Source organism: Triturus cristatus, chromosome 3_2 (genome assembly GCF_964204655.1).
Source record: "Triturus cristatus chromosome 3_2, aTriCri1.1, whole genome shotgun sequence".
Classification (NCBI taxonomy): domain Eukaryota; kingdom Metazoa; phylum Chordata; class Amphibia; order Caudata; family Salamandridae; genus Triturus; species Triturus cristatus.
In genome coordinates this window covers 14,296,974-14,323,987 of record NC_140584.1, presented here as the reverse complement: position 1 = coordinate 14,323,987, position 27,014 = coordinate 14,296,974, and positions in this window count along the sequence as shown.

Sequence of the window (27,014 nt, the reverse complement as noted above, 5' to 3'; positions counted from 1 at the left end):
TGCCCGGTGCGCGCACGGCGGCAAAAAATTCATAAAAAAAATTGAATGAAAAATCAAGTTTAGATGTTGGTTGGCTCTAAAAAGAGCTGTTGTGTTCATTGAGTGTTTTTTTGTACCTACAAGTAAGTACCGATGCAGAATCTAAAGTTCAAGAGGAAGACTCTGTTCCCTTCATCAGTGAAATGAACACCGTCTCCTCTATAAATGCCTTGCATGTTGTAACGCAAGTTGTTGTGGTATATAGAACCCATACCATAGTCTCTGAGGAAAGCAGAAACAGACTTATTGACGTGCTTTTTTGCTTTCTCAAACTGCGGACAATATTGGTTGGACCAGTTCCACTTTTGCCTTTGGCATATATTAGAATATACAAAGGTAGTTTGTGGAAAAAGTGACATCAATTGCACAAATATGTCCTTAACATGCATTTCCAGACCTACCCCAGTTAAAGTGCCTAGGTCATTTCCCCTACAGTGCACAATTATAAGGTCAGGCTGTGGGAGATGTAGAAAGGATTTCACCAAAGGCATTAATTGGTGCCACTTTAACCCTCTCTGACCAATCCATTTAATTTCTACATTTGGCAAAGAAAGGTCTTTCACAATACCTCTTTTTTCTGCATACTTTTCACTCCAGTAGACATAGCTATGACCAACAATCCACACTGTGAACATCTTTCAAGGAGATCTGGATACACTCAGAAGGTGTCTTTCAGTAGAATGGCAATATGAAAAGAAAGATAGTTGTATAATGGAGGCTTACATACTTTTTTTTTTATAAAAAGAGCTCATTGGCTGTTTCAGACCATTCAACACTAAAACCTAGGCTGTATGTTTAAATTTTTAAAAGCATGTTTTGTATTGGTTCAGAAAAATGTGTTCCCACAGAAGATTACTTTGGCTATGCTGTTAGGTTTGAAAAGTCAAGCACTCTTGCTCTTTGGATTAGAAACATTGTGTGCTGAACTTCTGACCTCTGCTCACACCAGTGTTCCATGATCTGTTGCTATGGTAGCAGGCAGAAGTCATGTTGGGGGTAGGAATCATTTGGAAAGGGTTGAAATTTCCAACCAATAGAAATGTGTGTTTCCATTTAAAAAAATGTGGGAAGCAATGTGATTTGAAGTTAACATGTATATGTGTGAAAAAAGAGAGGGACATTTTGCCATTTAGTGGTTTTGGTGAGAGGAGTACAGCTCAGAGATTCTGGCTCTGATAATCTGCTGTGTGAGTGGCACATTTCTTTCTCAACTAACTACTTTTAAAGGTGAGTTATGAATTTGAGAGGGGATGTATGTGGTGTATTTTGATATAAATAATAGAAATGTGTTTCTTCTTTTAAAGGTGTGTTTTACATTTTATGTTTTGGAAGATATTTAACTGCCTTGAACTTGTAAGATATTATGGAGTATGTCTTCACCATAAGTTAAGGTGTACTGGTATCACCCAGGAATAGTGTTTTGTGCCTAGAATCACATCATGAGTGTGTGTGCACACAGGAATTGTTGTCAGAGATTTAATTTGTGTTGCTCTTGTTCTGTAAGACTTGTACTCGTAGGAAAGGGGCAGCTTATTTTCTTGAACTGTGATGGTTAGCTTACAGCACACATCACCATCTCACAGATGAGAGGCAAATGGTAACACATTTGAAAACAACAGGGTAGATTTTCCTTCCACTCCTGCAATGGGTGAGGTAGTTCCTACATGTTCAAAACTCCAATTAACCCTTACCACAAGTGATCTTACATACATCTCTGCAGTCTTCATGCAGTTGTGCAAGCGTCCATGCAGATCTCTCTTGCACCTGACAATACACAGTCTCCAGAAACACACTCTTAGCACACAGGCAGCTGCTTCTCCTGCACTCCTATGCTTACTATTCAGCACTGTGTGGTATTTCAGATAGCAGTGTGTAACGCTAACACATTCAACATCACCAAGGCTCATTTCCTTTGTTCTAGTCTATTCACTCACCCAGGTTCCACATGCTCATGGTCTCAAGTAGCTGTTAGGACATGTGCTCTTTTCTGCCTCTCTAAACTATAAGGAAAATGTGTCGGGCTGTTACAGTAATTATGACTTGCTCTACCACAGTAGTAAATGTGCTTTGAAATTGCCAATCAAATATCGTTTTCTGCCTAGAATCACACCATGAGTCTCTCTGCACACAGGAATTGTTGTCAGAGATTTAATTTGTGTTGCTCTTGTTCTGTAAGACTTGCACTCGTAGGAAAGGGGCAGCTCATATAGTAATATATTTAAATTACATAAAGGTATTTTTTTTTTTTAGTTTCCTTTAGGTATTGCTGAACAACACTGAAATAAATTAAACATGCCTATAATATCAAGAAAGAGAAAAGAACAGCAAAAACATCTATATTTGAAGACAACTGGACAACAGAAATTAGTTGAAGAACCTCATGTTGGAAAAAAGAAAAAGTCTTCTGGTAAGCAGACTAAGGATTTTTTTAAAAATATCCTCAAACATAGAAAAAATGTACAAAGTATATCCACTGCAAATAGTGTTTCAAGCAGAAAACTACAAGACAATAGAAATAAATGCTAATGTACAATCAGAAGCAAGACAGAATGACTTAAAAAGAAAAACAGAATTTCAAAACATTCGTAAAAAAATGTTTCAGAGAAGAGGGGTGTTCAATTTGCTAAAGGATGTGAAAAAATATAGGAAGAAAGCAATATTTTATAAGAAAAAGAAACATATTAAATCAATTGTTGCAAAGGCTTTGGAATTAAAAAGAAAACTATTCATTTTAATTTTGAACAGGATCCCTACATTAGATAAAATAGTCAATGTAATGAAGTCAAAAAGCAAAAGGAAATGAGTAGTGAAAAAAATAACTTTTGTAATGTGTTCTTAGGAGAATGGAAGCATAGTTCAAGTACTGAACCATTTTTTAATGAAGAGAGTTATCTTCAAAGTAATAGTTTGCTGCATGCAGTTGACACCAGTGGTCGAGTTATGAAGTTAAAGATGGTTGTGTAATGGAAAAGGAGAAAATGGTTCCAAGAAATGAGGAAGAAGTGTTAGCTGATGAGGTTATGGGGAAACGTCCTAAAGCCCCAGTGTACACTTGGAATTGTAGTAGTATTTGTACTGTACGACAATAATCTATTGATAAATTACGTGACTTTCTAAGAGAATATAGGAAAAAAAGTGTTAAACAGAAGATTAAGGTGCTTCAAAGACTAGATCCATGCAGAGTGAGAAAGAATACTGGTTTGCAAGGACATTCTCTGGCTTGTCTTTCTAGGAAAGTTTGTCAAAGTGTTTTTCACCATTTTAGGATGCTGGCAGTACATCATACTGAAATGAGAAAGTTTGTGAGAAGATTGTATTTTGCTAAAAGTCCAGCACTAAATTTAAATGAGTTGAATAGTGCTCTGGTGCGTGGATCTGTATCAGAAGTAGAGAAGGTTACTGATGATATTCAGTTTTGTTACTTTGGTCCAGAACAAGAAAGTGCAGGAAATGACACAGGTATTGAAGAAAATGTGGAAGAGAATGTAGAACCCACTGTTAGTAAAAATTTTGAAGATCAAATGACAAAATTTACTATCATCTCTAATGAAAGACCAAATATTACTTGTATTTGTTGCCGGAGAAGCCATTATAAAACTCAAACAAGGAATGTTGATCTCTATAAAAAAAGTGAAAGAGAAAATAATTATGAGTGGAAGGATTTTGCTACATATTTGTTTCTGGAAAATTGTTTTGATTTGGGTGAAGATCAGCGTATTTGTAAATACTGTTATAACAAGTTAGAAGAAAATAGAATGCCAGCTAGACCTGCACATAATAATTTAGAATTGGTTGATATTCCTGCAGAACTTAGTGATTTAAATACGTATGAGTCTATACTCATTCAATGTGTCCATCCGTTTCAGACTATAGTTCGTATGGAGCCCAAAACAGGTAAATTACCTCCTTCAGATTTACAAAGAGGTTTAAAAGGAAGAGTTGTCTATTTGCCATTAGATTTGAAAAAAAATATTGAAACAATTGATGCAGATAGTTTGGAAACTGAACCATTAGTTATTCTGGCTAATGGTGTACCTACAAAGAATAAGAAAATTTGGCAGGAGCTAGTAGATGTACGAAAAGTACAAAGAGCAAATTTATATTTGAAAAGAAATAATAAGTACTATGAATCAATTTATATGGATGAAGATGAAGTTTTACTAGCAGACACAGGAATACCAACTGGGCAAATTGAAAAAGTGGATAAGTCAAAAGAAGAAGAAATTTATGAACATTTCAGCATACATCCTCTTCATTCTAAAGAAGTTATGGGAAACACTATTGATCTGTTTCAGATGAAAAAAGCAAAAGGAACTCCCGTGAGTGTATGGGAGGAGAGCTTGGAAGCTTGTTGTTTTCCCCAGCTGTTTCCTACAGGAAAAGGTGGACGATATTATATGCAGAAGATCTAAGATTTCGTCAAAGTATTCCTTATTTGTTCCATCTTTTATTTGAAAGTGACTTGTCTGCACTATCTTATGCAGTAAATCACATTTTAAAAACTGGAGTACATCTACATAATGTGTCTGCAAAGGATTTTATGAACAAAGTGCAACAGCGAGAGGATCATTTGGAATCTCAATTGATTAATCTGATGGCTTGTCAGCGTGGAACTAATGAATATTGGTACCGACGCCATGGAGAATTGAAATGTATGTTACGGAATTTAGGAACTCCTACATGGTTCCTTACCCTAAGCTGTGCTGAGTACGCTTGGGATGATTTACTGGATTTTCTTCGAGAGGAAAATTCAAATATTGAAAACATCCAATACAAGACAGCAGGAGAATTGTGCTCATTGGATCCGGTTAATGTTTGCAGATATTTCAATCATAGATTTGAGGCTATGATGTCCTTCATCTGCAATAAAACAAATCCACCTCTTGGAGAAGTTGTGGATTTTTTGGGGAGAAAAGAGTACCAAGCAAGAGGTGCTCCTCATATTCATATGCTGTTGTGGATCAAGGATGCCCCAAAATTTGGAACAGATTCTGATGATGCAGTTTTATCTTTCATTGAAGAATATGCAACATGTGCTATACCTAAAAGCACAGAAGAAAAAAACTTAAAAGAGCAAGTTTTACGTGTCCAAAGTCATCGGTGTGGAAAATACTGTCGACGAAAGTACAAGAGTAAAGATAAATTCTACACAAAATGTCGATTTGGATTTCCACGACCTGTTCTTTCAAAAGGAAGAGTAAACAGTTTTATGTCAGCTGTGCGACATACCATTACAAGTAAATCTCCGAAAAATACCTACAACCTAAGAAGAAAAGAAGAGTCAAAATATATAAATGACTACAACCCAGTCATTTTATCCATGTGGAATGCTAACATGGATATTCAGTATGTAGCTGACAATTCTATTGCTGTTGCTCGGTATGTCACATCTTACATCACTAAATCTGAGAAAACGGAATTGAAAGAAATGTGGGAAGAGATTTCTCACGAGAAGACTGTCAGTAAAAAGCTATATAGTTTCAGTTTAAAGATGTTATCGCATCAAGAAATTGGGTCATACGAATGCTCAGATAGATTATCATCTGCAAGTCTGTACTCCAAATCCAGAAGAATAATTTGGGTAAGTTTAGGCCTTGCAGGAATGCGAAATCGGGTACTGAAATCTATTCGAGAAATTGAATATTTAGCAGAGAACGAACCAGAAAGTACAGACATTTTGAAAACAAATATGTTGGACACATATTACCCAAACAGAAGTCATCATCTTGAGAACATGTGTCTCTATGGATTGCTGCAGAACTACATTTTTACACGGAATGCCACAGAAGACATCAACAATGGAAAATATAAAGTCATTGGTGAGTAAGGATGTTTGGTGAAACAAACAAAAGGAAGTTTGATTAATCACAGGAAGCTGAGTTGCGACACTACTGACAAAAAGGAATTTTACTACTTAGCACTTTTACAGCTGTTTAAACCATGGCGTTCTGAGGATGAATTACTTGGAGATTTTCAGAGCTATGAAGATTCCTTTAATGCATGTAAAGATAGCATAGAATGCAGTACTTTCACAAATTATGTACAAATGTTAAATGAAGAAATTGAACAAGAAGCTACAATTGCAGCTGAAGTAGCTAGAGACAGTTCTCAAGACAGTCAAAGTTCTGGTACGCTCAGTCAAGATCCCCTAGGACAACCAATCGTAGAAAATGAAGCTGCAAGAGCCATGACTGAAGTGGAAACATCTATGAATCAAGCTCAGGAAGATTTAATAGACTTACCAAATTTGGAACAACAACTGAATGATGAACAACAACAAATTCATGAAGAAGTCACAAAACAAATTGATCATGGATTACTACATGAAAATAAAGAGTGCTCATGCACATCATTTGAACCAATCAGAATGTATGTGAGTGGACAAGCTGGAACTGGAAAAAGTTTCTTCATTAAAGTAATTAGAAGCTACCTACAGAAAAAAACTGATTCAACTTTGTCTTGTGTTGTTACTGCTCCAACTGGGTTAGCAGCATATAACATAAAAGGAATTACCTTACATCGTTTGCTAATGTTACCAGTAGAGCATGAGAACAAAATAGAATACCACAAGCTAACAGGAGAAGCATGTTTTGAAGTTTCAAGAGTGTTGAAGAAAATGAAAGTTCTCATTATTGATGAGGTAAGCATGGTATCAAACGTAATGCTTGCCTTTGTGCATTTAAGAATGCAGCAAATTCTAAAGACAGACTATGACGTGTTATTTGGAGGAAAACATGTTATAGTTTTTGGGGATCTACTGCAGCTCACTCCAGTTAAAGGACAACCAGTATTTAATACTCTTGCACATGAAGACACGAAAAAGTAATTAGGAAGTATAGGTAATGTGAATACTTGGTCATACTTTGAGTACAAAGAACTCATTACCAATATGCGGCAGGCAAATGATGATGATTATGCAAGTATTCTCAAAGATATCAGAATTGGACTACTCACAGAACATGGCAGAAAAGCTTTACAGAGTCGATTGCTATGTAATTTGTTTCCAACAGAACAAATAGTTCCAGATAAAATATACAAGGAAATTGCAGAAAAAAATACTGTAATCTGCTTGATGCCAACACTACATGAATGCTCTATATTCAATGAAGAACTTTTGAAATTGGAAAATGAAGAGATTATGAAAATGGAAGCCGTGGATAAAATACAGCATGAAGGAATAACTATTATATTGACAGGCAAATTGAAAACTAAATTGGATTCTCTAGAGAAAAACATATCGAAAAAAACTGGTTTAGAAAATAATCTTTATGTATGTATGAACTGTCGAGTAATTGTAAGACGTAATTTGAATGTAGAAAAAGGTTTAGTGAATGGAGCTAAGGGTAAAGTTGTGGGTTTTGTTAATTACTAGAAAAAAGATGGAATTGAATTTTTAAAAATAAAATTTGATCAGATTGAAGAGGTGAAAGACATTAGTTATTGTTCAGTTAGTTTTTTGCTTGTGAAAGACTTATATGTACGGAGGAAGCAGTTTCCGTTTTCTCTAGCATATGCTGTAACTATTCACAAATCTCAAGGATTAACTGTAGATAGTGCTTTTGTAAACATTGGATCTAGTGTGTTTAAAGAAGGTATGGCATATGTTGCTTTGTCACGAGTGAAAAAATTATCTGGATTATTCATGATAGACTTTGATGACTCAAAAGTTAGTGCTGATGCAAAATGTGTAAAGGAGTATAATAGATTGAGAAGAAGCTATGCTCCTCATTTAGGTCAGTATCCTGTGTTTGAAAAACGTGTTGTTTGTTGGAAAAGGAGAATTGAGAATATCTGTAATGAGGATGTACAGAAGAGAAAACAAAAGGAGAGTGATGTGATTGCAAGTAAAAAGAAAAAGGACAATGTTGAAGAGGTTGTTGGTTGTCATTTTGAAAATAGCTCTGGTGTCAACTGCTACGCTAATGTAGTCCTGAATGTTGTATTTTATCTTGAAAGTTTGCAAGAGCAGATAATACTAAATCATGAAAAAAGATTTTGTTCTCTGCTGAGTTTCCTTTATGAGAAGTTGAGTAATGATAAAACTAAAATAGAAAGTGCTTCTGATGTTAGAAATCTTTTAGATGTATGTTCTGGATGTACACAGTTTACACAAAATGTCCAGCAAGATGCACAGGAATTCTTAATGTATATGCTTATGGTACTGGACGATGAAGGGGTAGAAATAGAAAATATGTTTGGTCTCTCTTATAAATGGGAACATTGTTGTGAAAACTGTATGAACACGTGCAGCACTAATGTTGATTCTGAAAGGTTCATACATTTAACATCACCAGAGAGTAAATCAGTGACTTTTAGTAAATTAGTTAAAGATGCAAATCACAACATGGAATGTTCTCAATGTAAATCAGAAATGTTATCAACGTTATTTTTAAAGAAATATGGACAGTATATAATTTTAATGATGCAACGTTGTAGAGCTGATGGAACAAAATTGGACACTTTAATAAAGAAGTTTGTAGGAAATCAATTATCAATATCAGGAAAGACTTTTGTTGCAGTTGCAATAATTTTCCAGGTTGGACCTTCTATAACTTCTGGTCATTACACAGTTTATCTAAAATGTGAAAAAGGCTGGACACTGTGTAATGATTCTCAATTGATTTTCAAGCAACATTTGCCTGCAGAATTACCAAATTCCTACTTAATTTTTCTAAAACCAAAATTTTAGATACAAATTGCAGCATCTGAAGAAACCATTATTTCGATTTTATAGGATTACCATTGGATATTTCACCTAAAAATGATTTAAAAATTACCATTTGGCCTCATGGAAAGGTAAATGTTTCTATTGTGGACTTCTTTGACAGATATTATTTTGGTGTATGTGCTTAAGCAACAAGATTTACAGACGTTATTTATTGCAAATAGTTATTGTTCTTAGAAGATATTTTTAATATATATGTTACATTTCTATCAAGGTATGTTTTACTGAGGATAGATTCAGGGCTTTTTTAAACAATCTTTCAGATTGTTTATTTTTTTGCCCGCTGTTAAGTGATGAATACAATTGATATCACTATTTTCAGTGAAATTCAATATATTCTGAAAACAGCAAAAAAAGGGCAAAAAATTACTTTGTTAAATATGAAAATGTGTACTGTATTCTAAAATGTATTGTTAAATATTACTACTTTTCTTCTTTTTTTTCAGATCTAGAAAGAAAATTTAGGAAATTGAATCCATTTTTCTTGTAATTAAAAAAAACCTATTTCTAATTAAGTTATTTTGTTGGTCAGGTAAGTTTAAAATATTTGTATTTCTCACCCCTTCACTTTCATGCTCCCTTTTCTTTACTTCTCCTCACTCTGCTTTTCTCATTCCCCTTCCCTCTCTCTACTTCCTTTACTGCTTTTTTGTAACTCCCTCACTCCTTCTCTACTACTCCCCTAGGTTTACTGCCTCCATCACTATTTTTTCAACCATGTTTCTCTCCCTGTCCCCATATGTCTCAGTCATTCTAACTGCCTTACTCCTTCTCAGTTCCTTGCTCTCTGTCTCTGTTTCTGTCTCTCTCCCTTTGTCTGTCTTACCCTTGATTTCCTTAACATCTCTGTTTCTACCACTCCTCCTCTCTCCATCACTCATTTTCCATCTATGTTAATTTTTCAACCTTCTCCATCATTCTCCTTCCCTCACCTTCCCTAACTGTCACTATCCTTTACTCATAGTCACTCCTATTCTCCTACTTCACTTCCTCCTGTCTGTATCTCACACCCCTTCATCTTTTCGCATTCTTTCCTTCACTCTCCCTCACTCTCCTGTGCTCATTGAAATCCTGACTCCCTTTCTCTCACTCCAGTTTCCTAAATCCCTCCATCCCCTCACTCCCCATCTGTCACTTTCCCTTACCCCCTTTTCTAATCCTCATACCCCTAATCTCACCATCACTCCACTTCTCTTACTTTTAATCCCTTTACCCTGCTGTACTTCATCCGCTTCATCTGTTACTCCCTTTTCCTATCTCCGTCCCTTACTCCGCTTTTCTCACTCCCCCTCCATCACTCTCCATTACTCACTGCCATTCCCTTACTCATTCACTCTTCTTACCTGTATCCTCTACCCTTAGTCCTTTTGTTGCAGTCAGTCTTTCACTTCCCTTTTATGACTGATCATGCTTGCCTGTTCTCACTCATTCTGTCTGTCCTTTCCTCCTCTTCAGTCATTTCAATCATTTCAATCATTCATGTATACACTACACATTCATTCAATAAAATTACAACACAGTATATTAGGAATATAGCTCTTCTTGGAGAAGTGAAGTGAGTTCTGAAAAGAACAGTTTTTTGTCTTTTTTGTTTTGTATTCTTTTTTTTAGATTTTTAACAATTTTGTATTTTTTGTAAATTTTTTTAGAGCACCAAAAAAGATTTTACTCGAGTAGCTGTTCTGCTCCTTGTCCCAGGAAATAAGAAGAAATAGTGAGGGGAGTGGGTGTGGTGTTTGAAGATTCTGGAACAGAAACTACAATGAACCAATGAAAAGTTTTGTTTCGTAATCACATGACTTGCCGTGCGTGCACGGTGCGCGCACGGTGCTCGCACGCATGCGCGCATGGTGCACGCACGCATGCGTGCATGGTGCACGCACGCATCAGAAAAGAATTACTTTTAACACGATTTCTAAAACATGAAAAGGAGGCAGGGAAGACACTCCCTGACCCCCAGACCTTCTCAGGGGTCCCTAAAGGATCTCGTAAATAAAAAAACAACATTTTGTTTAATAAAAAAATTGCCGGTGCGCGCACGGTGCTCGCGCGCATGGTGCACGCACGCATCAGAAATGAATTACTGTTAACCCGATTTCTAAAAAAAATTGCCGGTGCGCGCACGGTGCTCGCACGCGCTCCGTGAAAAACCCTTAAAAAAAAAAAACATTTTAAACTGTTTATAAGTTTATAAATTTATAGAATATATTAACTATGCTGTTCAACTTTATCCAAATTCAAAAAAAAAGAGCGGAGCCATTCCATATTACAGGATACAGTCAATCTATAACTATATACATAGGTAGTTTATTGTAAAATAAATATATAACAAATATAATACATAGATAAATTAGCATTAAAAAACCTTGCAAATTCACTTAAAAAAGTTTCACACACGTTATAGTTAGGAATTAGCATTTAAAAAACCTTGCAAATTCACTGAAAAAACCATAGGTTTCATACACGTTATAGTTAGGAATAAGCATTTAAAAAACCTTGCAAATTCACTGAAAAAAACATAGGTTTCACACATGTTATAGTTAGCTGGACATTTCACTCGTACAAAACCATTGAAATTCCCCCGTTATAGTTAGTTCAGCTAACTATAACTCGTGCGACCGCAATCCACTGCTGATGACGTCACATATTACATCACTCATGACATGGTCAGTGACATCACTCATGACATCACTGATGACATCTCAAATGACATCACTGATGACATCATCCTTGTGTAAGAGTGGCAGACCTCCTCTTATCCTAATAATGTAATCAGTCATCATATGTACTCATACACCTATACATCCTGTTACACACCTACAGTCATACATAGAGTTACTCACACACATACTCACACATGCAAATAAACATCCATTTATTTGCATATACAGCTATACACACACCACTACACTTACTTCTACAGAAACGTACACATACTTACTCTCTTAAACAATCACTTATAGAAACACATACTTATTTATACAGGGACTCTTCCAATCTCTCACTCTCATATATCCTCACTTATATACATCCATACTCACATATACTAGTTCAAAACATATGGACTTACTCATAAAGACACTATTGAGACAGTCATTCACTCTCTTACTCACCCATACACACACTCATCCACCCATACTGTCCTGCTCACCTACTGTCTTCAAAACACATACAAACAGTGAGTCACTCATTCATGCATCCTACCAAGATCAGAATCCTTGAACATATGCGAGCGATAAGCAAAGGTGATGAGACATATCCTGTAGCACGACATTTCGATAAAGAGCATAATCGTAACAGGGATGAGCTGAGCTACTTTTGTCTGGACCATGTACCGATGAATCCTAGAGGGGGTGATAGGATACTGAGACTCCGGAGATTGGAGTCACGGTACATTATTGACCTTCAGACTAAGACACCATGGGGTCTTAATAGTAGCGAAGAGTTGGCTGTCCACTTAGGAGAGTAGAGCATTTGTGACCTTATTCTTCTGAAGCCTGATCAGTTATACGAGGCACAGAGATTTGTATATATGTATATATGTATAGATGGAATTATGAAATATCTGATCTTTTGTATTGGTTCTCTGAACTTCCTTTGATTGATCTCCTAATTTTACTGATTAATGAATTTTATTTAAGGTATGGAGGAAGTGAGTGCTTACCTACTCTGACATTTGTTTGGGAATTAATGATCATAATGCACTTGGTAGCCGTAGCCATGATTCTTTATTTGCAATGCGCTTTCTCTCCAAGCTTCTGCCCATCCAGGGCTTTATAGCGTGTAAATATGTATAGAACGTAATTGATGTATGAGCGTATCTACGTTTAAACATGTTACCATCTTGTTATGCTGGGATAGTAGACATTCCAAGATTGCGCTGATATTAGGAGAAAATGTCGGGGACAACGAGATTTACGTTTGTCCCTTATCGCTGTTTATGGATTGCATGAACGTTTAAAAATCATGGCGAGCTGGCGCCTCGGTAAACATGGATGAAGGTTGTTACCGAAACGCGTCTGTTTTGTGATCGTGCTAGTTTCCAGTGAATAAACTTTGGGAACTGCCCCCCCGTGAGTGCTGTCTTTCTCCGAAAATTGGATGTGAGAAGGGGAGTTGCAGCGGTAATATATATATAAATATATATATATATATATATATATATATATATATATATTCACTGAAAAAACCATAGGTTTCACACATGTTATAGTTAGCTGGACATTTTACTGATAAAAAACCAATGAAATTCCCCCGTTATAGTTACTGTAGGCAACTATAACTCACGCGACCGCAATCCTCTGCTGATGCTAATACTGTATTTAGACACTTATTTGCCCATGTCTTCTTCCATTAAATTTTAGCTATACATATATTACAAATATTTTTTTTTCATAAAGACACATATGTCATCAGCAGAGGATTACGGTCGCGTGAGTTATAGTTGCCTACAGTAACTATAACGGGGGAATTTCATTGGTTTTTTATCAGTAAAATGTCCAGCTAACTATAACATGTGTGAAACCTATGGTTTTTTCAGTGAATTTGTACGGTTTTTTAAATGCTAAGTTACTTTACGCCATTTGTGGCGTGCGCGCCCACTTAACGCATTTCGTTCCATGCGCGCACGGTGCGCTTCGCGCACCGTGCGCGCACAGTGAGCACTCGGTGCGCTTCGCGCACCGCGTGCCCACATTACGCTAGATGGGCCATGAACGCACGATGCGCTTCGCGCACCGTGCGCACATGGAGGACATATGAAGAGCAAAGTCTTAAATCTGCTTTTCATTTTTTTTTTTTTTTTTTTTTTACCGTACGCTTACCGTAAGCTTACGGTACGTGTACCACGTGATTTTTTTTAAAATCAATAAATGTTTTTTTTGTACTTTTCTGTCCTTCTTTGACCCCCTTACAAATGTTAGGGGGTCTGTAACTCTCCTCATTGCCCCCTTTCCTTGTTTTCTCTGTTTTTTTTCTGAGTGAAACACACAAAATGGCGGCCGCCGCTTCCTGGTTTCGGGCGATTCGAATGTTTACTAAGATCTATGGGCCAATCAGAATCTCCTTCGCGCACGCCATGTTTCTTCCGTACGCTTACCGTAAGCTTACCGTACGCGTACCCCGTGATTTTTTTTAAAAATCAATAAATGTTTGTTTTGTACTTTACAGTCCTTCTTTGACCCCCTCACAAATGTAAGGGGGTCTGTAACTCTCCTCATTGCCCCCTTTTCTTGTTTTCACTCTTTTTTTTTCAGAGTGAAACACAGAAAATGGCGGCCGCCGCTTCCTGGTTTCGGCCGATTCGAATGTTTACTAAGATCTAAGAGCCAATCAGAATCGCGCTCGCGCACGCCACCGTACGCTTACCGTAAGCGTACGGTAAGCGTACCGTAAGCGGGCTCAGATATATATATTGATTTAAAGGCTATTTTCTCAGAATCTACTGAACAGATTTACACCAAACCTACAAAAGGCACTTCCTTGACCTAGGGACTACCTCTCTGCCAAATTTTGAGTAATTCTGTTCAGCCGTTCGGGCTGTAGCTCGTTCTAAAGGTCCTATGGAAAAATGCATGGGAAAAACGCGTTTTGGGACCCCCCTTTTATCTCAGCCCCCGCTTGACGGATCCCCCCGAGACTTTTAGGGTAGGAGCGGAGCGTAGCGCCCCACCTATTTTGAGAAATTCGCGAGGATTCGTCGACCGGCGCCAAAGTTATTCAAAATAGAATGTTGAGGTTTTCCTATGGAAACGTGGTCCTAACTATAACTACCTACTGGCGACCGCCAGTAGGTAATATATATATATATATATATATATATATATATATATATATATATATTCACTGAAAAAAACAAAATGTTCAGGGGCGTTATAGTTAGGAATTGGCATTTAAAGAACCTTAGAAATTCACTGAAAAAGCCATAGGTTTCAGGGGTGTTATAGTTAGCTGGACATTTCCCTCGTACAAAACCATTGAAATTCCCCTGTTATAGTTAGTTCAGCTAACTATAACTCACGCCCCCGCAATGCACTGCTGATGTCACATATTACATCACTCATGACATGGTCAGTGACATCACTGATGACATCACTGATGACATCTCAAATGACATCACTGATGACATCACTGATGACATCATCCATGTGATAAATTACTGCATCTTCTCACACCCTAATTTAACCGTTGATACACAAACTCAAAATTTCAGACGTCCATTCTCAAAACCATAGATACTCCAATACCAATAACTACATACCCACTTATTAACTCTTAGGTCTACATACACCTCCACTCATTCACATGTACAGTCACTCATACTTACAGTCACTCCGTACAAGACTATCATATGCATTTATACACCTACATAGACACTGACACACCACCAATCATCCATAGAGGTACTGTCACACCTAGTCAGTCATGCAAATAATTAATCACACTCCCATTTACTCACCTATGCAGTTATACACACTCAAGTTCACTTACTCAAAAAAATAGTACCATATTCTTACGCTCTTATACAATCATTGATACAAGCACACACTCATCCATGCAGCCACTCTCACAATCACACACTCTCACATATACCCACTTATATACTCTTACACGCATATATACTGCCTTTAACATATGTAGTTAGTCACAAATGTACCACTGAGATATACATTCAATCCCTAACACACCCATACATACACTCACTCAAACATACAGTTCATCACAGATGCACTCTTAAAACCATGCACCCATAGAATCACCCACTCACACATCTATGCACACACACCCTACCCACACAAACACTCAGGCACCCATACAGATACTCAGACAACCAATCGATAACCCATATAGACACTCATATAGCTATTAATAAAACCATGCAGCCACCTATACACCAACAGACAGAAACATACAGACATTCACACAGTGTAGTCACTAGTCTGCAGTAAGATACATTTAATGACTCACTTATAGAGTCAGTTACGCACCTAGAAAATCATCCATTCACACACTTGTACATCCACTAATTCTTCCACAGGCCTTTCACTTTAAATATATAAAACATATTTAAAATTTACAGAAACACACAGTCACTGGATGATGTCATCAGTGATGTCATCAGTGATGTCATTTGAGATGTCATCAGTGATGTCACTGACCATGTCATGAGTGATGTAATATGTGACGTCATCAGCAGTGCATTGCGGGGGCGCGAGTTATAGTTAGCAGAACTAACTATAACAGGGGAATTTCAATGGTTTTGTACAAGGGAAATGTCCAGCTAACTATAACACCCCTGAAACCTATGGTTTTTTCAGTGAATTTCTAAGGTTTTTTAAATGCCAATTCCTAACTATAATGTGCATGAAACCTATGGTTTTTCAGTGAATTTCAAAGGTTTTTTAAATGCTAATTCCTATCTATAACTTATCTCTGAAGATATCATGAAAGCATTCTTTTTTAAAAGTAGGGTGCACATTAGCTTTGTGGAAAAGCATCTTTGTGATTGGTTAAGAAAAGGCAGTTTCAACATGGAGTACATATCATAGGATAAAATTTGCTCACCTCAACCACACCTGCTACTTGCATTTAGAAGGCACTGTTCGAACTTAAAACAATCGTCAAATTTTAACCTGCATGTGTCATTAAATGTTCAAGAAAATTTTACAAAAAAATAGCGTAAAGTTTTAAAAAATTGATGAACTTTTAACCTGCACGTGTTGTAGAATGTTCTAGAAAGTGTGTTGATAGAATACGTTGCACTTTTGACTTCTATGTGTTGTTGAATATTAAAAAAACGGTTCATATGGAAAATTAAAAAGAAACCAATAGAGAAGTTTTGAAACCTAAAAGAATCAAGGAACTATTCTAATTTATTCTTTACATGTATTTATGTGTGCAGCAACAAAATTATAGACACAACAGCACCAGGAAGAGGAAGAAGCAGGGAGTGGGGGGATGAGGGGAGATGGGCAGAATGGCACACATGCACAATTAAGTACAAAGGGCAGTCGTTGGTGTTGTGGGATGTCTGCGACCGTGGTCATCATGGATGAGATGCCCAGCATGTGGCACATGGTCGAGTTCACTGTGTGTTATGTTGCCAAATGGCTGCTCCTCCCTCCCACGAGCCCCCACACTTTTGTATGGTGAGCTGTTGTATCTCGTGCACTCGTACGGCACGCCATTGTAATGCCTATTTGCGCATGTCCTGCTACATTCCAACAACAACATCACAGTGCCGTTTGGAGGTGGTACATGCCACTTTACAACATCGACTGTAACAGGCCACACCAGAACACAGAGACACACTTACCGCACTTCCTGTACACGGACATGTCCGTGACATCCCGTTCCCCTAGCCGGATAGGCACACCCCTCCACTGACCTGTGAACCCCAGACCAGCACACACCAGTTGTGCATGCAGGAGGATGCGTACAGAAAGCTACACATCCAGGCTCACTGCCAACGCTGAGGTGACAGCAAACTGTAATGTTGCAGGGCTCGTGCCTATCATGCTAAGACAATGACCACAGGAACACACTTACTAAGATATGGGTTTGGGGGGCATTGGCGGTCCTGGAGTTGTTGAGATGAGTCTTCTGGCCCTCATGGGTATCCCTGTATCATGCTCATTGACTTTATGGCACCTTTGGGTGTTCTGGTGTGGCTCTTGGCTGTGTTCCCTTTCATGGTGCAGGTAGTTGTCCTGCTTAACACCAGCAGAAAGCAGGTGTAAAATCCCTGGTGCTAACGTGTCTTATCGCCGGAATTTGTTTCGCATTGCAATTAGTGTGAAAGTTGTGATGTGATTTTTTTCGTATGCAGAACAATATACGAACTGAGCAGTGTATCTCGTCAAGATCCAGCACCTGACGCACTATTCCAAATACAATGAGAAATCTTAATAGATTTCGTGTGTACACTGTAAGTGCAGCCAATACCTCAGTGCAATACAATACAGGATTTTAGTATTTCGAATAAATCGCAAAGGTGCACCTCATGTCTTTTTGCATGGGAACGGCTACTCTCCATTTCATTATCAGCACTTTAACGGAAGTAAAGTTGAGATAAATCTAACACACTGTTCAGAAGTTGGTGCAAACTACAGATATCACTAGTATTCCAGCAATAAGTGCCCCAAAATTTAACACCATGGTGGACTCCATCAAATAACAGTAATAAGAACAAGAAAGAGTCACACAGCAGTTAAGAGAACAATCAAAAACATTATTAATTTTTTTTTCAAACTTTATTTTTTATAATAAATATATAAACGATAAACTATTTTCAAACTTTATATTTTTATTAACATAAATATAAACAATAAACTAATAAACAAAATGTAACAACAATAATACAAAACAACAAAGCAGAACACTCCTGTGGGAACCACGGATGTCGACGACAGACCTGGAAAATCAAAAAGATTGTTAAAAAAAAAACAACATGGTATTCTTAACAAAATACCACAAGAAACAAATCACAGATATATAAAATGTACACAGCTAACAAAATGTTATAAGTTTAACTTACAAAAACTGTAAATGTTGCCACTTTAAAATATTTACCGAATCTGAGGATTTTTTTTTGCAGAAGGCACCACGCCCACAACGTTTTTCATCAGTGGTGAAGACATTTTTAATTTTTTCCAAGGGGCAAACCAAGACCAATGCCACCTTCTTCATTCGCAAGATTTTCCAAAGAGTTCTGTTACGAGGGGATCCTAACAAAAAATACTTGTGCGGCACAGCAAGTATGATGAAACACCAAAGGACCCTTCATCCAAACAATCTTGCACGAGAAGAGAGGGCAAACAGATGAGAAACACTCCTGTTCTGTATCTGTAAAAAAGAATCACAAATAAATGTATATTAATAACTTTCAAATTTATACTATTCCATTACTGTACAAACACATTTTATATAAAAACTGACTAAGAAACTATAGCCCTGAACCACAAGTGTGACGATCGTTAAAACACTACATGCATAGTGCATACTACTTTGAAGCAGTTCATGCCCTGAAGCCTACCTCACTAAAAGACTACAAGCTAAATCACTAAATGATTACAGTACTATAAGGAGACACACTGGGTGAGTGACAGGGTGTTTGCTAGAAGAGTATGAATACTAACTAGAGAATTGAAGGTGTGAAAGACAACTGTGTAGGTGATTAGAGGCCTGCATCAATACTGCATAGCCATTAAAGCAGTCCATGTGCTAAGGCCTGGCTCACTGCATGACTACTTGGGTACTGACTGAATGATTAGAGTACAGCAAGGAGAGTGCCTAGGTGAATTTATAAGTGCTAGGATTTTCGCACAGGGAATGGATTAGTACTTGGTACTGAATGAGTCCCTAGAGGAGTGCAAAGGCAGTCACAAGTGCTGGACTGTATGGATACTGACTAGGAAATTGAAAGTGTGAAAGACAAGTGTCTAGATGGTTAGAAGACTGCATGCATAGTGCATAGGGGTTTGAAGCAGTCCATGTGCTAAGGCCTGGCTCAGTGTATGAATACTTAGGCACTGACTGAATGATTAGAGTACTGCAAATATAGTATCTTGGTGAATTTATAAGTGTTTGGGTTTTAGCACAGTGAATGGATTAGTACATGGTGCTGAATGGGTCACTAGAGGACTGCAAAGGGAGTGACAGGGTATTTCCTGGAAGTGTATGGATACTGACTAGGGAATTGAAGGTGAGAAAGACAATTGTGTAGGTGGTTAGAGGACTGCATGCATAGTGGATAAGGGATTGAAGCAGTCCATATACTAAGGCCTGGGTCACTGGATGAGTACTTGGGTACTGAATGAATGATTAGAGTACTGCAAGGAGAGTTCCTGGGTGGATTTATTAGGGTTTGGCGCAGTGAATGGATTAGTACATGATGCTGAATGGGTCACTAGAGGAGTGCAAATGGAGTGACAGGGTGTTTGCTGGAAGTGAACGGATACTGACTGGGGAATTGAAGGTGTGAAAGACAAGTCTGTAGGTGCTTAGAGGACTGCATGCATAGTGGATAGGGGTTTAAAGAAGTCCATATGTTAAGACCTGTGCATAAATACTTAGGCAGTGACTGAATCATTAGAGTACTGGAAAGAGAGTGTCTTGGTGAATTTATAAGTGTTTGGGTTTTGGCACAGTGAATGGATTAGTACATGCTGTTGAATGGGTCTCTAGAGGACTGCAAAGGAAGTGACAGGATATTTCCTGGAAGTGTATGGATACTGACTAGGGAATTGAAGGTGTAAAAGACAAGTGTATAGTATGTTAGAACACTACATGCATACTGCATAGACATTTGAAGCAGTCTATTTGGTACTTAGAAACTGACTAAATAATCAGACTACTTCTAGGACAGTGCTTAGATAAAACTTTTAAATTTTCAGTTCTGCCACAGTGAACAGAATAGTACATGGTACTGCACCTTAGTGTCAAACCCTGACTCATTTTAGCAATGCATAAGCAAAGACTAGCTTCTAATGCTACTAAAACTTGACAACATGAGAGGTTTTAAAACAGTTTTCTGGCAGTAAATACACAATGTTACCAAATGCTTCTTTCACAGTGGTTCTCAAATGCACACAGACTCACAGTGTGATTCTAGACCAGCACCACTATCCCTAGGAGTTTACCAAAACTCACTCACTACAGTGGAAGTGGTAAGTGAACTGCACACAATCTTCATATTTCAGGACTGCACTTTTATGTCAAAGCCTGACTCATATAATCAAAGCATAAGCATAGACTGGCTTCTAATGCTACTACAACTTCACAACATGACCGGTTTTAAAACAGGTATATGTCAGCAAATACACGATGTTACCAAATGCTTCTCTCACAATCCTTACCCAAATGCACACAGACTCACAGTGTGATTTTAGACAGGCAACACGTTCCTAGGAGTTTACCAAAACTCATGCACTACTCTGGAAGAGTTAATGGTACTGCACACAATCTACATATTTAAGTACACCACATCAGTGTCAAAGCATGACTCATTTAATCCTACTAAAACTTCACAACATGACACGTTTTAAAACAGTTATCTATCAGCAAATACATGATGTTACCAAATGCTTCTCTCACAGTGATCCCAAATACACACCAACTCACAGTGTGATTCTACACAAGCACCACTATCCCTATGAGTTTACCAAAACTCATTCACTACAGTACAAGTGGTAAGGGAACTGCACACAATCTACATATTTCACAACTGCAATTTACTGTCAATGCCTGACTCATATAATGAAAGCATAAGCCATAACTGCCTTCTAATGCTACTAAAACTTGACAACATAACATGTTTTACAACACTTATCTGTCAGCAAATACACGATGTTACCAAACACTTCTCTCACAGTGGTTCCCAAATGCACACAGACTCACAGTGTGATTCTAGACAAACAACACTATCCCTAGGAGTTTACCAAAACTCATTCACTACAGTGGAAGCGGTAGTGGCATACAATCTACATATTTCACAACTACACTTTAATGTCAATGCCTGACTAATTTAATCAACGCATAAGCAAAGACTGACTTCTAATGCTACTAAAACTTGACAACATGACAGGTTTTAAAACAGTTATCTGTCAGTAAATACACGATATTACCAAATGCTTCTCTCACAATCCTTACCCAAATGCACACAGACTCACAGTGTGATTTTAGACAATCAACACTATCCTAGGACTTTACCAAAACTCATTCACTACTGTGGAAGGGGTAAGGGGACTGCACACAATCTACATATTTAGGTACAGCACATCAGTGTCAAGGCATGACTCATTTAATCAACATATAAGCAAAGACTGGATTCTACTGCTACTAAAACTTCACAACATGACAGATTTTAAAACAGTTATCTGTCAACAAATACATGATGTTACCAAATGATTCTTTCACACTGATCCCAAATACACACTAACTCACAGTGTGATTCTAGACAAGCACCATTATCCCTATGAGTTTACCAAAACTCATTCACTACTCTGGAAGAGTTAATGGTACTGCACACAATCTACATATTTAAGTACACCACATCAGTGTCAAAGCATGACTCATTTAATCAACGCATAAGCAAAGACTGGATTCTAATGCTACTAAAACTTGACAACATGACAAGTTTTAAAACAGTTTTCTGTCAGCAAATACACGATGTTACCAAACGCTTCTTTCACAGTGGTTCCCAAATGCACAAAGACTCACAGTGTGATTCTAGACAAGCACCACTATCCCTAGGAGTTTACCAAAACTCATTCACTACAGTGGAAGAGGTAAGGGAACTGCACACAATCTATATATTTCACGACTGCACTTTAATGTCAACGACTGACTAATTTAATCAACACATAAGCAAACACTAGATTCTAATGGTACTAAAACTTGACAACATGACAGGTTTCAAAACAGTTTTCTCTCAGCAAATACACGATGTTACCCAATGCTTCTTTCACAGTGGTTCTCAAATGCACACAGACTCACAGTGTGATTCTAGACAAGCACCACTATCCCTAGGAGTTTACCAAAACTCATTCACTACAGTGGAAGTGGTAAGCGAACTGCACACAATCTTCATATTTCAGGACTGCACTTTTATGTCAAAGCCTGACTCATATAATTAAAGCATAAGCAAAGACAGGCTTCTAATGCTACTACAACTTCACAACATGACCAGTTTTAAAACAGGTATATGTCAGCAAATACACGATGTTACCAAATGCTTCTCTCACAATCCTTACCCAAATGCACACAGACTCACAGTGTGATTTTAGACAGGCAACACTATCCTAGGAGTTTACCAAAACTCATTCACTACAGTGGAAGAGGTAAGGGAACTGCACACAATCTACATATTTCATGACTGCACTTTAATGTCAACGACTGACTAATTTAATCAACACATAAGCAAACACTAGATTCTAATGGTACTAAAACTTGACAACATGACAGGTTTCAAAACAGTTTTCTCTCAGCAAATACACGATGTTACCAAACACTTCTCTCACAGTGGTTCCCAAATGCACACAGACTCACAGTGTGATTCTAGACAAGCACCACTATCCCTAGGAGTTTACCAAAACTCATTCACTACACTGGAAGTGATAAGGGAACCGCACACAATCTACATATTTCACGACTGCACTTTAGTGTCAATGCCTGACTCATTTAATCAACACATAAGCAAAGACTGGCTTCTAATGCTACTAAAACTTGACAACATGACCGGTTTTAAAAGAGCTCTCTGTCAGAAAATACACGATGTTACCCAATCCTTCTCTCACAGTGGTTCCCAAATGCACACATACTCAGTGTGATTCTAGACAACAACCACTATACCTAGGAGTTTACCAAAAATCATTCACTACTATGGAAGAGGTAAGGGAACTGCACACAATCTACATATTTCAGGACTGCAATTTTGCGTCAAAGCCTCACTCATTTAATCAACGCATAAGCAAAGACTGGATTCTAATGGTACTAAAACTTGACAACATGACAGGTTTCAAAACAGTTTTCTCTCAGCAAATACACAATGTTACCAAACACTTCTCTCACAGTGGTTCCCAAATGCACACAGACTCACAGTGTGATTCTAGACAAGCACCACTATCCCTAGGAGTTTACCAAAACTCATTCACTACAGTGGAAGTGATAAGGGAACTGCACACAATCTGCATATTTCATGACTGCACTTTAGTGTCAATGCCTGACTCATTTAATCAACACATAAGCAAAGACTGGCTTCTAATGCAACTAAAACTTGACAACATGACCGGTTTCAAAAGAGCTCTCTGTCAGAAAATACACAATGTTACCCAATCCTTCTCTCACAGTGGTTCCCAAATACACACACACTCACAGTGTGATTCTAGACAAGCACCACTATCCCTTGTACTATACCAAAACACATTTCTTCATCTACAAGGAGTACTACATTTTACTGCAGAAACAGAACTCATTTCGCAAATTCATAAACAATGACTGGTTTCTAATTCTACCAAAATATAAAAACTGCATAGTTATCTGTCTACAAACACATGAAAAAAACAAATCCTTATCACAAAATGGTTTCCACATGCACACACACTGTCAATAAGATTGTAGAGAAAAAAAAGTACTCTCTACACTTTAGCAGGAAAAATACATTAGTCTGATTAAAATCAAAATACATCCCCTCACAATTAAATAACTCATCTTTCAAGTTGTTTTGTAGATTAAGAAGTATGTCAGTCACTCACCATATTTTCTTTTACAGAATCTCTGCACTGTGCATCTCTCAGCAAAAGCAAAGAATGAAAAAGTTTCCCTTTCATTTTCCACACATATACATGTAAACATCAAATCACAATCCTTCGCACATAAACTCAAAAGCAAACACACATTTCTATTGGTTAAACATTTCAACCATTTCCAACTGAAATACATTTCAACCCTTCCCCCAATCTGCCTTCTGCCTGTTACCATAGAAACAGCTCATGGAACACTGCACTGAGCTCACAGGTCACAAGTTCAGCACACAATGTTCCTACACAAGGCAGGAAGTGTGCTTGACTTTTCAACATATCAGCTTATCATACATAATGTTCCTTACAATCTGTTTTTGTTAACCAATAACAATCATACCTTTACAAAACAAAAATATACACCCTACCTTTCAGTGTAGAAAGTTGTTATACAACCAATGATTTCTTGTCGTTTTTCAAAAAAACATTGCCGTGGATACGCGCACCCACCGCGAGAGAATCCGTGCATCCAACGCGATAGGATGCGCGCACCGTGCGCGCATTTCGCCGCTTTAAAAAAAAAAAAGGGGGGCCACAGGGAGTCCTTCTGGGACCCCCTAAGCAGATCTAGAGGGTCAGAGTATTTCCACTCTGCCCCCTTTATATCTTTTACACACTTATTCCCCTTCCATCTTCAGCCTCGCTTCTACCGAGGCAGAAAATGGCCGCCAACAGTTCCTGGTTTTGAATGTAGAGAGACGCTCGACAGCCAATTAGCATTCAGCGCGCGATCGTGAGGGTGCGCGCTCAGTTCGGGGAGGGTGCGCTTACGGTGCGGGTACGGTCCGTGAATCCTCCGCAGCCATAGATATCACTAACTTTTTTACCCTAATTTTCTCAGGAACTACTGAACAGATTCACACCATATATGCAAAGGGCACGAGTCCGAACTGAGGACTACCTCTTTGCCAAATTTGGTGTCATTCCGTTCAGCGGTTCGGGCTGTAGCTGCGACAACAGATCCTATGGGAAATTGCATGGGGAAAACGCATTTTTTCTCAACCCCTGCTTCACGGATCACCGCAAAACTTTCAGGGTAGGAGCGGAGCGGATGTGGCCCAAAGTTTGGAGAATTTCGCAAAGATTCGTCAATCGGTGCCAAAGATATTTCCAATAGAATGTTGCGGATTTCCTATGGAAGATAGGTCCTAACTATAACTATCTACTGGCGACCGCCAGTAGATAATATAGATAGATAGATAGATAGATAGATAGATAGATAGATAGATAGATAGATAGATAGATAGATAGATAGATAGATAGATAGATAGATAGATAGATAGATAGATAGATAGATAGATAGATAGATAGATAGATAGATAGATAGATAGATATAGATATATATATATTTGAACACTATCAGCGTAATTAAAATGCTGAATAAGGAGAGCACGCTGGTATTCCCTTTGCAAAGTGCTTTAATCTGGACCCCTCAACACCCCAAACAGACGCGTTTCGCCTTGCGGCTTCGTCAATGTCACTGACTCCATACAATTCATTTCAGCAATTGGTCAGTTTCATTGTTCTAAAAGACGCACATAGAAATGAGGCGACGCTAAAACAGATTAAAGGATCAGACAACATTCGTAAAAAATTTAACGCAGGACGACATTGTCTAAAATCTAATTTATGTAAAAGAGGAATTAAAAACCTTTTACAAAAAAAGAAGATGTGCAAATCATTTTGTAACGAGATATCATCGCAAGGGCAGCATGGAAGATTATTACTGGAGTAAATACCACCCGGGTAGCCCAGCATACACAGGATATAATTTAGGCGAAATCATAACAGAAAAAATCTGTGCCAAGGGATTGTGACAAACTCCAGATAGGAGGGTATCCCTTCGACCTGGAATGGGCCCTCCAAATATTACCTTATAGTAGGTTTATTATAAAGTGCGTTCATTCTCACATAATTGGAAAAGGCTAAAAAGCGAGTTTTTAAAAACTTTTTTGAAACCGAGACACAATTTCCCGGTGATTTAAACAAACTCCCAGAGTCTAGGGTATATAGGGTATTTTCCACATATTTTAACCATGGAATATTCTCAACATGTTCCATGGCTAGGCATTCAGTTATTATTTGTTGGGAGAGGGGCACAGTATCTCTGGACCATACTGAGTGCCATAGAAGGATAGGGGTTTCCTTGATCTGATCAGTTATATAGGGGATATTTAGCTCTTGATGTAGTTTAAATTTGGGACAGCTATTGGGGAGACCCACCTTAGATTTCCAGAAACTGTTGTCTATTACTTGTATATCCTTTACTTTAACATGGCCCCATACTCCAGCACCATAGCCTACTACTGCACTAGATTTAGCCCCATAGACTTTCCTTACAATAGCTGGGTTTCTTGTTCCCAATTTTTTTTTAAAAGAGCGTATAGCATTAGTACTTTTTTCCAGCAACTTCCCTCAATTTGCCACCATGTTCCCCCAAGCTGCTCGGTAGTCAAAGATAACCCCTAAATAGGAAAATCGATCTGTCTGTGCCACTTTACGGTTCGAGATAAAAAAGCGGTGGGATTTTTCTGCTTCTTCCCTGCGATTAATACGAATGACTTAGATTCATTTGTATGAAGATCCAGGCTTTTCATGAATTCTACATAATTATTCAACAATTTCTGGAGCAATCTTCCCGTGCGTGCCATTAAAACTGCATCGTCTGCATACATTAAAATTGGAATACCCTCTTATTTATTCTTGGTACATCTAAAATCGATCCAAGCAGTCGGGACTCCACCCCATTAGTGTAAAGTGAAAACAGAAAGGGGCGAGAACGCACCATTGGCGAACGCCTCTCATGACTGGGAACCATCTGGTGCAATCCCCCTGGGAGCCATATCTTACACAAGCTTCACTCCTCACATACAGTTGTCTTATGAAGTTAATTATTCCATTATCTATCCCGATGTCCCTCATTATCTTCCATAAATGTGAGTGAGATACACAGT